The following is a 14,850-nucleotide window of genomic DNA, read 5'->3' as shown; positions in this document are numbered from 1 at the left end:
CAGGCGTGGCAGGAAAAATAGGATTTTAATACCTACCGGTAAATCCTTTTCTCCTAGTCTGTAGAGGATGCTGGGGTCCACTTCAGTACCATGGGGTATAGACGGTTCCGCAGTAGCCATGGGCACTTTAAGACTTTTCAAGGGTGTGAACTGGCTCCTCCCTCTATGCCCCTCCTCCAGACCTCAGTATAGGAACTGTGCCCAGGGAGACGGACATTTCGAGGAAAGGATTTACTTTTAAACTAAAGGTGAGATTCATACCAGCTCACACCTCAACCATGCCGCACAACATGGCATTCAACTTAACACATGCCAACAGGCGTGAACAACTGCAGCAACATGCTGAAAATAATCGTAACACAACACTTGTGTAACTATAACAAGGTAACTACTGCAGGTAAAGTACGCACTGGGTCGGGTGCCCAGCATCCTCTACGGACTAGGAGAAAAGGATTTACCGGTAGGTATTAAAATCCTATTTTCTCATACGTCCTAGAGGACGCTGGGGTCCACTTCAGTAATATGGGGTTATACCAAAGCTCCAGTATGGGCGGGAGAGCGCTGATGACCCTGCAGCACCGATTGACCAAACTTGAGGTCCTCATCGGCCAAGGTGTCAAACTTGTGGAACTTTGCAAACGTGTTTGACCCTGACCAAGTAGCTGCTTGGCAAAGTTGTAATGCCGAGACCCCCCTGGGCAGCCGCCCAGGATGAGCCCACCTTTCTATTAGAATGGGCATTTACTGACTTCGGTATCGGCAATCCTGCCGTGGAATGAGCGTGCTGAATCGTCCCTCTGATCCAGCGCACAATGGTCTGCTTAGAAGCAGGATACCCAATCTTGTTGGGAGCATACAGGACAAACAGAGCCTCTGTTTTCCTTATCCAAGCTGTTCTTGCAACATAAATTTTCAAAGCTCTGACCACATCAAGAGACTTTGACTCAGTGAAAGTGTCAGTAGCCACGGGCACCACAATAGGTTGGTTCATATGGAAAGACGAAACCACCTTTGGAAGAAATTTTGGCGAGTTCTCAACTCTGCCCTATCTTCATGGAAGATCAGGTAAGGGCTCTTGTGAGACAAGGCCCCCAACTCAGACACCCGCCTAGCGAATGTCAAGGCCAAAATCATCACCACTTTCCAAGTGAGAAACTTCGATTCTATCTCCTGTAGAGGTTCAAACCAATCCGATTGAAGGAACTGCAACACCACATTAAGATCCCATGGTGCCACTGGAGGCACAAATGGAGGTTGGATGTGCAGAACCCCTTTCACGAACGTCTGAACTTCTGGAAGGGAGGCCAATTGTTTTTGAAAGAAAACTGACAAGGACGAAATCTGGACCTTGATTGAACCCAATCTGAGGCCCACATCCACACCAGCCTGTAGAAAATGGAGAAAACGTCTTAACTGAAACTCCTCCGTAGGAGCCTTCTTGGATTCACACCAAGACACATATTTTCTCCAAATACGGTGGTAATGTTTAGACGTTACTCCTTTCCTGGCCTGAATAAGAGTGGGGATGACTTCTTTGGGAATACCCTTTCGGGCTAGGATCCGGCGTTCAGCAGCCATGCCGTCAAACGTAGCCACGGTAAGTCTTGATACACACACGGCCCCTGCTGCAGCAGGTCCTCGCGAAGAGAAAGAGGCCGAGGATCTTCTATAAGCAACTCCTGAAGATCTGGATACCAAACCCTCCTTGGCCAGTTTGGGGCAATGAGGATTGCTCGAACCCTTATTCTTCTTATTATTTTGAGAACTTTTATTATCAGTGGAAGTGGAGGGAAGACATATACCGACCAAAACACCCACTGGGTCACCAGTGCATCCACTGCTATTGCTTGAGAGTCTTTTGACATGGGACAATATCTCTGAAGCTTCTTGTTGAGACGAGATGCCATCATGTCTACTTGAGGAACTCCCCAAAGACTTGTCACCTCTGTGAAGACTTCTTGGTGGAGGCCCCACTCTCCTGGATGGAGATCGTGTCTGCTGAGGAAGTCTGCTTCCCAGTTGTCCACTCCCGGAATGGAAATTACTGACAGAGCTCTTGCATGCCTTTCTGCTCAGAGGAGGATCTTTGTCACCTCTGCCATAGCCGCTCCGCTTTTCGTTCCGCCCTGACGGTTTATGTACGCGACTGCTGTTACATTGTCTGACTGGATCTGCACGGGATGATCTTGAAGAAGATGTACCGCTTCTAGAAGGCCGCTGTAAATGGCTCTTGGCTCCAGAACGTTTATGTGAAGGCAAGTTTCCTGACTTGACCATTTTCCTTGGAAGCTTTCCCCCTGTGTGACTGCTCCCCAGCCTCGGAAACTTGCATACGTGGTTACTAGGACCCAGTCCTGAATCCCGAACCTGCATCCCTCTAGTAGGTGAGAACTGTGTAGCCATCACAGGAGCGAAATCCTGGCTTTAGAGGACAGGATTATCTTCCGGTGCATGTGTAGGTGGGATCCGGACCACTTGTCCAACAGGTCCCACTGGAAAACTCTGGCATGGAATCGGCCAAACTGTATGACATCGTAGGCCGCCTCCATTTTCCCCAACAACCGAATGCATTGATGTATTGACACTCTTGTTGGTTTCAAAATCTGTTTGACCATTCTCTGGATTTCCAGAGCCTTTTCTACTGGAAGAAATACTCTCCGTACTTCTGTGTCCAGTATCATCCCCAGAAAGGACAATCTTGTCGTTGGTTCCAATTGTTCCGTGTTGTTGGAGTACTGACAGGGAGAGTGCAATGTTCTGCACCAGCTGTTCCCTGGATCTCGCTTTTATCAGGAGATCGTCCAGGTAAGGAATTATATTGACTCCTTGTTGTCGAAGGAGGACCATCATCTCTGCCATCACCTTGGTGAATACCCTTGGTGCCGTGGAGAGCCCGAACGGCAACGTCTGGAACTGGTAATGGCAATTCTGTACTGCGAATCTCAGATAAGCTTGGTGAGGAGGATAAATGGGAACATGCAAGTAAGCATCTTTTATGTCTACTGACACCATGAAGTCCCCTTCCTCCAGACTGGAAATCACTGCCCTCAGAGATTACATCTTGAACTTGAACCTTTTGAGGTAGAGATTCAGATTTTTCAGGTTTAAAATTTGTCTGACCGAGCCGTCCGGCTTCAGAACTACGAAGAGGCTTGAATAAAACCCTTCTCCTTGTTGTGACAATGGTACCAGGACAATGACTTGATCCTGACATAATTTTTGAATTGCAGCTGTAACTACTTCTCTGTCTGGAGGAGAAGCTAGCACGGTCGATTTGAAAAATCGGGATGGGGACGTCTTGAAACTCCAGTTTGTATCCATGGGACACTATTTGTAAGACCCATGAGTCCAGGCCAGATTGAAGCCAGATCTGACTGAAAAGTTTCAGACGTGCTCCCACCCGAGCAGACTCCCGCAAGGGAGCCCCAGCGTCATGCTGCCGATTTGGCAGAAGCAGGGGTTGATTTCTGCTCCTGCGATCCTGGAGACACTGCAGATTTTTTTCCTTTTCCTCTTCCTCTACCTGCAAAGAAGGGGGAACCTTTGGCCTTTTTGTATTTGTTGGGCCGAAAGGACTGCATCTGAGAGTGGTGTCTTTTTCGCCGGTGCAGGAGGATAAGGCAAGAATGTCGACTTACCTGCGGTAGCCGCAGAGACTAATGCATCCAGCCCATCTCCAAACAAGGCCTCACCTTTATACGGGAGAGCCTCTATATTTCTTTTGGAATCTGCATCAGCATTCCACTGGCGAATCCACAACGCCCTCCGAGCTGATATTGCCATGGTAGCGGCTTTTGAACCTGAGTCCACTACTCATCCATGCGCAAGCAATGGTGGGCCAGAGCAATGTACCATTGGCCACATAAATAGATTTTAACGTAGTCTCCAACTTGCGGTCTGCCGGCTCCTTCAGTGAAGCCGTCCCAGGTGCCGGGAGAATCACCTTTTTAGTTAACCTTGACAGGGCAATGTCTAATAAGGGGGTGACTCCCACCTTTTCCTGTCCTCTGCCGGGAAAGGATAAGCAACCTGAATCCTTTTGGGAACCTGAAATTTCTTTTCAGGGTTTACCCAAACTCCCTCAAATAAGGTAGCTCATGAGAAGGAGGGAAAGTTACATTAATTTTCCTTTCTTTATAAAAATAAGCCTTCTCCTGAGGTACAGGAGGAGCTTCCAAAACTTCCTTTATAGCAACAATCATGTATTAAACGCTTTTTGCCAATTTAGGATCTATCCCCCTGGCATCACTATTGTCGACACAGGAATCAGAGTCCGTGTCGGTATCAGTATGTACTATTTGTGCAAATGGTCTCTTATGTGACCCAGAGGGGTCGCCTATGGATGAAAAAGCAGGACTATGAAAAATCACATCTTCCACTGATTTTCTCCAGCTTTCTGCATGAGACTCAGACTTATCCAATCTCTTACTGATATGATTCACACTATCACGTAATTCTTTCACCCATTCAGGCTCGTGGTGTGCCGGCAGCGCCACCACATTACAACTCTGTGTCCCTAAAATGGCTCCCTCAGGGGAAGAGCTCCCTGCCTCAGACATGTCACACACCTGCACAACCACACCACAGACACTTCGGGACTTATAGGGGACAAACCCACAGTAAAATCTGTCAAAAGGACACAGATAGGATTTGCCAGTTCACAACCCAGCGCCAGTAACACAATGTCTGTGAACACAAAATGCCCACTGACATGCAGCGCTTTTATAATGTTAATCACACAATTATATAGCACCAAATTCACTGTGCCCCCCCCTGTTTTGCACCCTGATACTTGTTCAGCAGTGGAGGAGGACCAGCATTTTTCTCTGCAGCCTGGAAGGAGAGAAAATGGCGCTGAGCAGTGTGCTGGCTGACTGAGGAGGAAGCCCCGCCCCCTAAATGGCGCGTTTCTCCTCAGCATTTATGAGGTAATTTTTTATACTGGCGGGGGTAGGACTGTGCCTCAGCAACTTATGCCCTTTATTATGCCAGTTTCAATAGGTTTCATGCTGCCCAGGGTGCCCCCCCCCTGCGCCCTGTACCCTGTAGTGCCTGTGTATGTGTGGGCAACATGGCGCGCTGCGACCCGCCAGCCGCGTGGTACCTTTAGCTGTCACTCTGATTGAAAATCCTTTCTTCTAACACTCACCTGTCTTCTGACTTCTGGCTCTGCAAGGGGGGTGACAGTGTGCTGTGGGAGTGAGCACATAGCCGCAGCTAGTGTTCAGTTCTCTTCAGGAGCTAATGGTGTCCTGTCAGCCAGAAGCAGTGCCATGAAACTATTCAGGAAGTTGGTTCCTACTTCTGCCCCTAAGTCCCACGAAGCAGGGAGACTGTTGCCAGCAGTTCTCCCTGAAAATAAAAAACCTAACATAAGTATTTTCAGAGAAACTCAGTAGAGCTCCCCTGGAGTGCATCCAGTCTGCCTGGGCACATTTTCTAAACTAAGGTCTGGAGGAGGGGCATAGAGGGAGGAGCCAGTTCACACCCTTGAAAAGTCTTAAAGTGCCCATGGCTCCTGCGGAACCGTCTATACCCCATAGTACTGAAGTGGACCCCAGCATCCTCTAGGACGTATGAGAAAACGCAGGTGTGGCTGGGCGAACGCAGGGCTTGTTTGTGACATCAAAACAGGAACTGAACAGTCTGAAGTGATCGCAAGACAGGAGTAGGTCTGGAGCTACTCTGAAACTGCACCATTTTTTTGGGTAGCCGCTCTGCGATCCTTTCGTTCGCACTTCTGCTAAGCTAAAATACACTCCCAGAGGGAGGCGGCTCAGCGTTTGCACGACTGCTAAAAACTGCTAGTGTGCGATCAACTCGGAATGACCCTCTTAGTCCTAAACCCTCGGAATCTGACTTTACTAAAAAATCATGTTCCAAAAAGAATTCAAGTTCTTCTACATTCAAACTACTGCTGCAATAGGAAGTTTGTGCTGTCCTTCCAAGGATAGTCCAAGTATCTCCTCCTGTAAGAATCTAATCATTAAAACTGATCTAGGAGTCACTCCTAGCCTGCTACTAAGTTCTCCGCAAAAGAATTTAAAACTCTAGTGCACTTCTCTGTCATCTCCAAACTGTGGGGTAAATTTACTAAGATTCGTATTTTCCCGTTTCAGGTCAAAGTTCAATCACGAATGACATCGAAAGTGTAAAACTGCAACTTTTTGAATTTGTTACGATGGATTTACTAAGCTGTCGTATTCGGGTTTTTCTTTTCTTCCGATGTCGATGTCATTCGTGTTTTTTTGTGTTTTTTACGGCAGTGATTAGCAAAACACTGCCGACTTTTTTACAATTAATCTCGGCCGGATTTGTGTGATCCGTGCTGGGGTTCTATATTTTTTTTTTTTTTTTATTAAACACTGTAAAATTTAAAAAAAAAATTGCGTGGGGTCCCCCCTCCTAAGCATAACCAGCCTCGGGCTCTTTGAGCCGATCATGGTTGCTGAAATATGGGAAAAAAATTGACAGGGGTTCCCCCATATTTAAGCAACCAGCATCGGGCTCTGCGCCTGGTCCTGGTTCCAAAAATACGGGGGACAAAAAGAGTAGGGGTCCCCCGTATTTTTAAAACCAGCACCGGGCTCCACTAGCTGGACAGATAATGCCACAGCCGGGGGTCACTTTTATATAGTGCCCTGCGGCCGTGGCATCAAAAATCCAACTAGTCACCCCTGGCCGGGGTACCCTGGGGGAGTGGGGACCCCTTCAATCAAGGGGTCCCCCCCCCCAGCCACCCAAGGGCCAGGGGTGAAGCCCGAGGCTGTCCCCCCCCCATCCAATGGGCTGCGGATGGGGGGGCTGATAGCCTTTGTTGTAAAAGAAAAGATATTGTTTTTAGTAGCAGTACTACAAGTCCCAGCAAGCCTCCCCGCATGCTGGTACTTGGAGAACCACAAGTACCAGCATGCGGCGGAAAAACGGGCCCGCTGGTACCTGTAGTAGTACTACTACTAAAAAAATACCCAAAAAAACACAAGACACACACACCGTGAAAGTATAATTTTATTACATACATACACACATACATACATACTTACCTTATGTTCCCACGCAGGTCGGTCCTCTTCTCCAGTAGAATCCAAGGGGTACCTGTTGAAGAAATTATACTCACGAGATCCAGGGGTCCAGGGTCCTCGGGGAATCCAGGTGTAATCCACGTACTTGAAAAAAATAACAAAACGGACACTCGAGCCACGCACTAAAAGGGGACCCATGTTTGCACATGGATCCCCTTTTCCCGACTGCCAGAAACCCACTCTTACTGATGTCTAAGTGGGTTTCTTCAGCCAATCAGGGAGTGCCACGTTGTAGCACTCTCCTGATCGGCTGTGTGCTCCTGTCCTAACTGACAGGCAGCACACGGCAGTGTTACAATGTAGCGCCTATGCGCTCCATTGTAACCAATGCTGGGAACTTTCTTGCTCAGCGGTGACGTCACTTTAGGTCAACCGCAGGGCAGAAAGTTCCCATCATTGGTTACAATGTAGCGCATAGGCGCTACATTGTAACACTGCCGTGTGCTGCCTGTCAGTGAGGACAGGAGCACACAGCTGATCAGGAGAGTGCTACAACGTGGCGCTCCCTGATTGGCTGAAGAAACCCACTTAGACAGAAGTCAAAGTGGGTTTCTGGCATTCGTGGAAAGGTGACCCATGTGCAAACATGGGTCCCCTTTCAGTTCGTGGTCGGGACACCGTTTTGTTATTTTTTTCAAGTACGTGGATTACCCCTGGATTTCCCGAGGAGCCTGGACCCCTGGATCTCGTGAGTATAATTTCTTCAACAGGTACCCCTTGGATTCTACTGGAGAAGAGGACCGACCTGCGTGGGAACTTAAGGTAAGTATGTATGTATGTGTGTATGTATGTAATAAAATTATACTTTCACGGTGTGTGTGTCTTGTCTTTTTTTGGGTATTTTTTTAGTAGTAGTACTACAGGTACCAGCGGGCCCATTTTTCCGTCGCATGCTGGTACTTGTGGTTCTCCAAGTACCAGCATGCGGGGGAGGCTTGCTGGGCCTTGTAGTACTGCTACTAAAAACAATATCTTTGCTTTTACAACAAAGGCTATCAGCCTCCCCATCCGCAGCCCATTGGATGGGGGGGACAGCCTCGGGCTTCACCCCTGGCCCTTGGGTGGCTGGGGGGGGGGGACCCCTTGATTGAAGGGGTCCCCACTCCCCCAGGGTACCCCGGCCAGGAGTGACTAGTTGGATTTTTGATGCCACGGCCGCAGGGCACTATATAAAAGTGACCCCCGGCTGTGGCATTATCTGTCCAGCTAGTGGAGCCCGGTGCTGGTTTTAAAAATACGGGGGACCCCTACTCTTTTTGTCCCCCGTATTTTTGGGACCAGGACCAGGCGCAGAGCCCGATGCTGGTTGCTTAAATATGGGGGAACCCCTGTCATTTTTTTCCCCATATTTCTGCAACCAGGATCGGCTCAAAGAGCCCGAGGCTGGTTATGCTTAGGAGGGGGGACCCCACGCAATTTTTTTTGAAAAAATAAGCACTTTCCCACCCCTTCCCACTGATATACATGCACGGATCTCATGGATCCGTGCATGCCTATCCAATCACGAATAAAAAAAAAAGGTCTGTTTTTTTTTTTAGCACTTTTTTACGAGTTGTAATTTTTCACGGCAGTGTTTGTTTGTTTTTTGCTTTGCACTTCTTAGTAAATGACCGAGATTCATACTTAAACAGCCGCGTTTTGACCGATGGTGTATTCATTCGTAATTTTTTACTTGGACTTGCAAAAAATTACGAATGCCCTCATCTCTGCCGTGATTAGTGTTTAGTAAATTACCGAGATGACACTTTGATGAAAAAACGGCATCTCGGACAAAATCGGGAGCTTAGTAAATTTCCCCCTGTGTATCTAAGGGAGATTTGTATCTTCCATTAGACTTGGACTCAGACTCTGAATTTGATCCAGTTTATGATGCTACACCTTTCCTTGGAGGTCCTGTGTTCTGAGGAAGTTTTTTCTTTACAGGAAATTCCGCTCTCCCTGGTCAAATCCAGATGTTCCCATAAGAAGAACAGGCATCAACGGAGGCCTTAAGTTCTTCTTTATGACATTTTCTAGTTCCCCTAAGTTTCAAAATGGGTGTTTCCAGAGTCCACCCTTGAAGAGGGGGGTACTGTCATAAACCTGACTGTATTTCTCATATTCTGTGGCTTACCTCAGCATATCCTGTAACCTGCATTTGCTTCAGCTCAGCATGAAGACTGCAAATCTGTGTTGCTTTCTTGATTAAGCCACCTGAGTAGGAATTCTTCTGAGTAATCAGTAATCAGATGTGAGCAGCATTTGATTCTTCACTGTGTTCAGCAATCTGGAGTTTAGGCCTAAAAGTCAGCATCCTCTATAGAAGTTCAGACTTCAGTGTTTTTTTCAGCCTGCTAGGTCTCACTCCACATCAGAGCCTGACCTGGAGTACTGACGTGACAGGGTCTGATCACCTGACCATGAGCTATCCAATCCTGTGCCAGCCCCAGACACCTTGAATCACCTGACTCCAATCACCAAGAGGTATAAGTAGAGAGACCTGTGTTACAGAAGCTGCCAGTTCCTTGAGTCACACAGTTCAGTGTGAGCTTAGTAGCTGAACTCCCTAAGAGATAACCTTAATTACCTTAGTTCCTGTAAACCCCATCTCTTTTGATACCTAGTCCAGATTACAGTTGTACTACCAGTTTTATCCAGAATCAGCCCGGATTACAGTTACGTTTCCAGTTATATCCGGTACCAGCCCAGATTACAGTTGCGTTACCAGTTATATCGGGTACCAGCCCAGATTACAGATGCATTTTCAGTTATATCCGGTACCAGCCCGGATTACATTTGCGTTACCAGTTATATCCGGTACCAACCCAGATTACAGTTGCGTTACCAGTTATAGCCGTACCCAGCCCCGTTCACAGTGAGTACCCAGTTATACCGGTACCCAGCTCGGTTCACAGAGCGCTACCAGTCATATCCAGTAACCAGCCCGGTCCAGTCATATCTGGTACTAGCCCTGTTCTCAGTCTCACCGGTAGCCAGCTTGGTTCTCAGTCTCACCGGTAACCAGCCCGGTCCATAGTGCCCTAGTAACCAGCCCGGTTCAGGCACGCCGGTAACCAGCCAAGTTCCAGTCTCACCGGCAACCAGTCCGGTTCAACGTCTTCAACTCTCCTCCCAGACCTGCATAACTCCAGAGAACCCATTCCATAGTTTACCTGCCTGCATGAGTAAGACTTACATTCAACTACCTCAGTTCCGTCACAACACCAGCTCCTCTTCCTGACCTTCGCAAGTATCCCCGGGTACACATTCGCCATCCTGCTATCAAAACTAAGTCCCTGGTGATCAATGGTCAGTATACGGCTCTGTCTGCCGAGGCCCGGATTCGACTCCCGGTCAGATATTGCTCCTTACCTTTTCATCTCACTGTTTCCCACAGACCAGCCAAAAATACACATAGTCCTCCAGTAACCCACATGGACCACACATATACACCGGGTTCACAAAACTACAGTCTTGACAGAGCTTTACAGTAGTTTGTAAAGATCTGGAAAGGGTTTCGCTCTTCTCTCCTCAAAGCTTCTGTCAGGTACAAACAAAATGCTGACAGAAAACGTTGAGCGATTCCTAGTCTCAAGTCTGGAGATCAAGTATGGCTTTCTACCCAGAATCTGAGGTTTAAAGTTCCTTCAATTAAATTAGCACCCCATTATGGACATAGATCAGACCTGATTGCAACAGCAACATTTTTCTCCAATGGTCAAAACCATGTGCAGTGCAGGTGGGGCAGATGTAACATGTGCAGAGAGAGTTAGAAATGGGTGGGGGGTGTTCAAGCTGAAATTTAAATTGCAGTGTAAAAATAAAGCAGTGAAACAAAATCACGCACCCAAATCTAAATCTCACTGCACATTAGATCTGCCCTACCTGCAGTTCACATAGTTTTGCCCATTAGAGAAAGATTTTGCTTTTGCAATCAGGTCTGAATTAGGCCCTACAGTATATCAGGCCTTTTCACATTGAACTGGTTATCAATCCTGTTATGTGCAAGCTCAAGTTACCTCCGTTCCCAAAGATTTCCAACACTTTCCACATATCGCTACTCAATCCACTCATTCTCAACTGGTTTCACTTTAAGATGCCAAAAGCACCCAAAGTCCAGACCCAATGTGGAATTGGAAACAAGATATCTAAAATCCTGCACTCTCAAATTTGTTTGAGAGTCCAATACTTAATCGACTTAAGGACTATGGTCCAGAAGAATGTTTTCTGGACAAATGCATTTGACGTTCATGCACCAAAGTTGATTCAGGCCTTTCATGCCAAGTTTCCACGTAAACCAAAAAGGTGTCCTGGGGCCACCCATGAAGGGGGAAGGGGGTGCTGTTGCACTCCAGAGTGTTAAAACTGGTCTCTTACCATTGTAGTGTCTGTCCTGGCTGGCTCTGAGGTCTGGACACGTTGCTTCCACACATTGCTCCTGGTTCACAGAGGGGTCCATTGGTGCTGTGCCGTCATGAAGCTTCTAGCAGCTTTCCACTGTCTCCGTGTGTTGTGCTGTATAGTGCTTGCTGCTGCTCCCTGCTGTCTCAGGATGTAATCCTCCATGGTGCTCCACTCCACTGGTGTTTGGGCCTGAACTAAAGTTCCCTCTTAAACAGGCCATGGGTGCCGCCATCTTGGTTTTAGTCAGCTGACTCTCTATGGACCAATCCAGGAGCTTCTCCAACCCATCTGATAACAGCTTCCAATCAGTGAGCACTCTGTGCTATAAAGGGGACTTCCTGTTGACACCAAATTGCCAGCACAACTTTCGCTTCTCCTGAAGTAACAGCTCTGCGCTGATCTCCCAGGTACTCTGTATCTATTTGGATCCAATTTGCTTTGTTCCAGTTCCAGTATGGTAATTCCAAGTCTCTGGTAATCTCTGCAATACCATCTAGTTCAACAATAGATTATTCCAGCTTGGTTAGTACTCCAGTTCTGGCCAGTGTCATCATTCCGGTTCAGCCCGGTCAGCACTCCAGTTCCATTAAGTGTCACCATTCCGGTTCCAGTCTGGTCAGCATTCTGGTACCAGTCCGGTCAGCATTATCGTTCCAGTCCGGTCAGCATTGCAGTTCTAGTCCGGTCATCTTCAAATTCCAGTTCTAGCAGTGTTCTACAGATTCAGCCTCATCATCCAGTCTATTCATCTTTCAGTATCTCTGGGATGGTCAAGCCAACTACAGTTTCTATCTAATAAAGTTTATTATTATTACACTGTCCTCGCCTTTGGGCCAGTGTCCCGGGGGTATACTCCTACCAGTGTCTGGGGTAACATTCCCTGTGTTTGGGGGGTATACTCCTGCCAGTGTCTGGGGGTACATTCCCTATGTCTTGGGATACACTCCTGCAAGTGTCTGGGGGTCTCTGTCCTCTCCACTCCACTGAAACTGCCCTCACAAAAGTCTGTAATGAACTATCTGCTAAATCCAAGGGTCACTACTCTTTGCTTATTCTTCTTGACCTCTCTGCTGCTTTTGACACCGTGGACCACCCTCTCCTTCTACAAATCCTTCACTCCCTTGGTCTGTGTGATACTGCCCTCTCCTGGCTGTCCTCCTACCTCTTTTACCATTCCTTCTCTGTCTCCTCTCATGGCTCCACCTCCTCCCCACTTCCACTAACTGTAGGTGTCCCCCAAGGCTCTGTTTTTGGTACTCTCCTTTTCTCTCTCTATACATCCTCCTTAGGAGATCTCATTAGCTCTTTTGACTTACAATATCATCTCTATGCTGATGATACTCAAATCTACCTTTCCTCTCCTGATCTCTCCCCGGCTCTCCTCACTCGTGTATCCAACTGTCTCTCTGCTATCTCTTCCTGGATGTCCCAGCGCTTTCTTAAACTTAACATGTCTAAGACTGAGCTGATCATCTTCCCACTCTCCCGCACAACCTCACCTCCCACAATCTCACTATCTATAGATGGCACTACGTACTATCTCCTCTAGCCGGCAAGTGCACTGTCTTGGAGTAATCCTTGACTCCTCCCTCTCCTTCACACCACACATTCAGCACCTATCACAAACCTGTCATTTTCATCTAAAAAATATTTCCAGGATCAGACCCTTTCTCACACAGGATTATTATTATTATTATTATTATTATTATTATCCTTTATTTATATGGCACCACATGGGAGGCGCAGCGCCCAATTACAGAGTAAACAAATAAGCAAAACATGAAGACAGTGACTTACAGTTCAATACAATATATGACAAAGTACAGGGTATATAAACATAGCTGCGTCAGTAAATAGCACTGAAATAAGTATCAGGGTGGCAGAAAACCGAAGGATTTGGTACCATCAAAGTGAGTATTGAAAAGATGATAAGTTAAGTAAGAGACGTAAAAGCACATGAGGGAAGAGGACTTACATTCTAAAGGGGAGGGGCACACAGACAGGGGTGACACAGATGGGGTAGAAAGTGAGCATGGGCCACAGAAGGCTTATGATGAGAGATGTGTAGAAAGAAGGGTTACCCAAGGTTCTCGGGCGCTTTGGTATGGGGTGCTATGCCAAGCAGCAGCCTTAAAGATACGGGAAGTCACCAGTGGCGGATCTAGACTTAACTTTTAGGGGGGGCGGTTTAAGAATTATGACTCCTCCCCCTAATCATAGCCCCTCCCACTTAGTAATGCCCTTCCCGTTCGCTTCTAAAATTTCCTATTGTTGCCATTACTAATAAAATGTTGCCAGTTAGTGGAGAGAACCCTGCGCACTGGTGATACAGACTGGCGAATCACCATTCCTTCCATCAGAGGTGGTAGAGGCTAAGACAGTAGGGCAATTTAAACATGCATGGGATAGACATAAGGATATTCTTACAAAGAAATAAGGAACAGATAAGTTTAGAGATAAAAATAATGTAAAAAAAAAAAAAAAGTGGCAGACTAGATGGGCCAAGTGGTTCTTATCTGCCGACAAATTCTGTTTCTACAGCACACAGAATGAGCCGAAATTCACATTATAGCACACTGTATGAGCTGAAATTCACAATGTAGCACACAGTATGATCTGAAATTCACATTATAGCACAGTGAATGAGCCGAAATTCACATTGTAGCACACTGAATGAGCTGAAATTCACATTATAGCACACTGTATGAGCCGACATTCACATTATAGCATGCAGAATGAGCCAAAATTCACATCATAGCACGCAGAATGAGCCAAAATTCACATCATAGCACGCAGAATGATCTTAAATGCACATCATAGCATGCAGAATGATCCGAAATGCACATCATAGCACGCAGAATGATCCGAAATGCACATCATAGCACGCAGAATGATCCTAAATGCACATCATAGCACGCAGAATGATCCGAAATGCACATCATAGCACGCAGAATGATCCGAAATGCACATCATAGCGCGCAGAATGATCCGAAATTCACATCATAGCACGCGGAATGATCCGAAATGCACATCATAGCACGCAGAATGATCCGAAATGCACATCATAGCACGCAGAATGATCCGAAATGCACATCATAGCACGCAGAAAGATCCGAAATTCACATCATAGCACGCAGAATGATCCTAAATGCACATTATAGCACACTGAATGATACTAAATGCACATTATAGCACACTGAATGATACTAAATGCACATTATAGCACACTGAATGATACTAAATGCACATTATAGCACTCTGAATGATCCTAAATGCACATTATAGCACGCAGAATGATCCTAAATGCACATTATAGCACAATGAATGATCCTAAATGCACATTATAGAACACTGAATGATCCTAAATGCACATTATAGCACACTG

This window comes from Pseudophryne corroboree, chromosome 4, assembly GCF_028390025.1.
Source record: "Pseudophryne corroboree isolate aPseCor3 chromosome 4, aPseCor3.hap2, whole genome shotgun sequence".
In the NCBI taxonomy this organism is placed as follows: domain Eukaryota; kingdom Metazoa; phylum Chordata; class Amphibia; order Anura; family Myobatrachidae; genus Pseudophryne; species Pseudophryne corroboree.
This window is presented reverse-complemented; position numbering follows the sequence as displayed.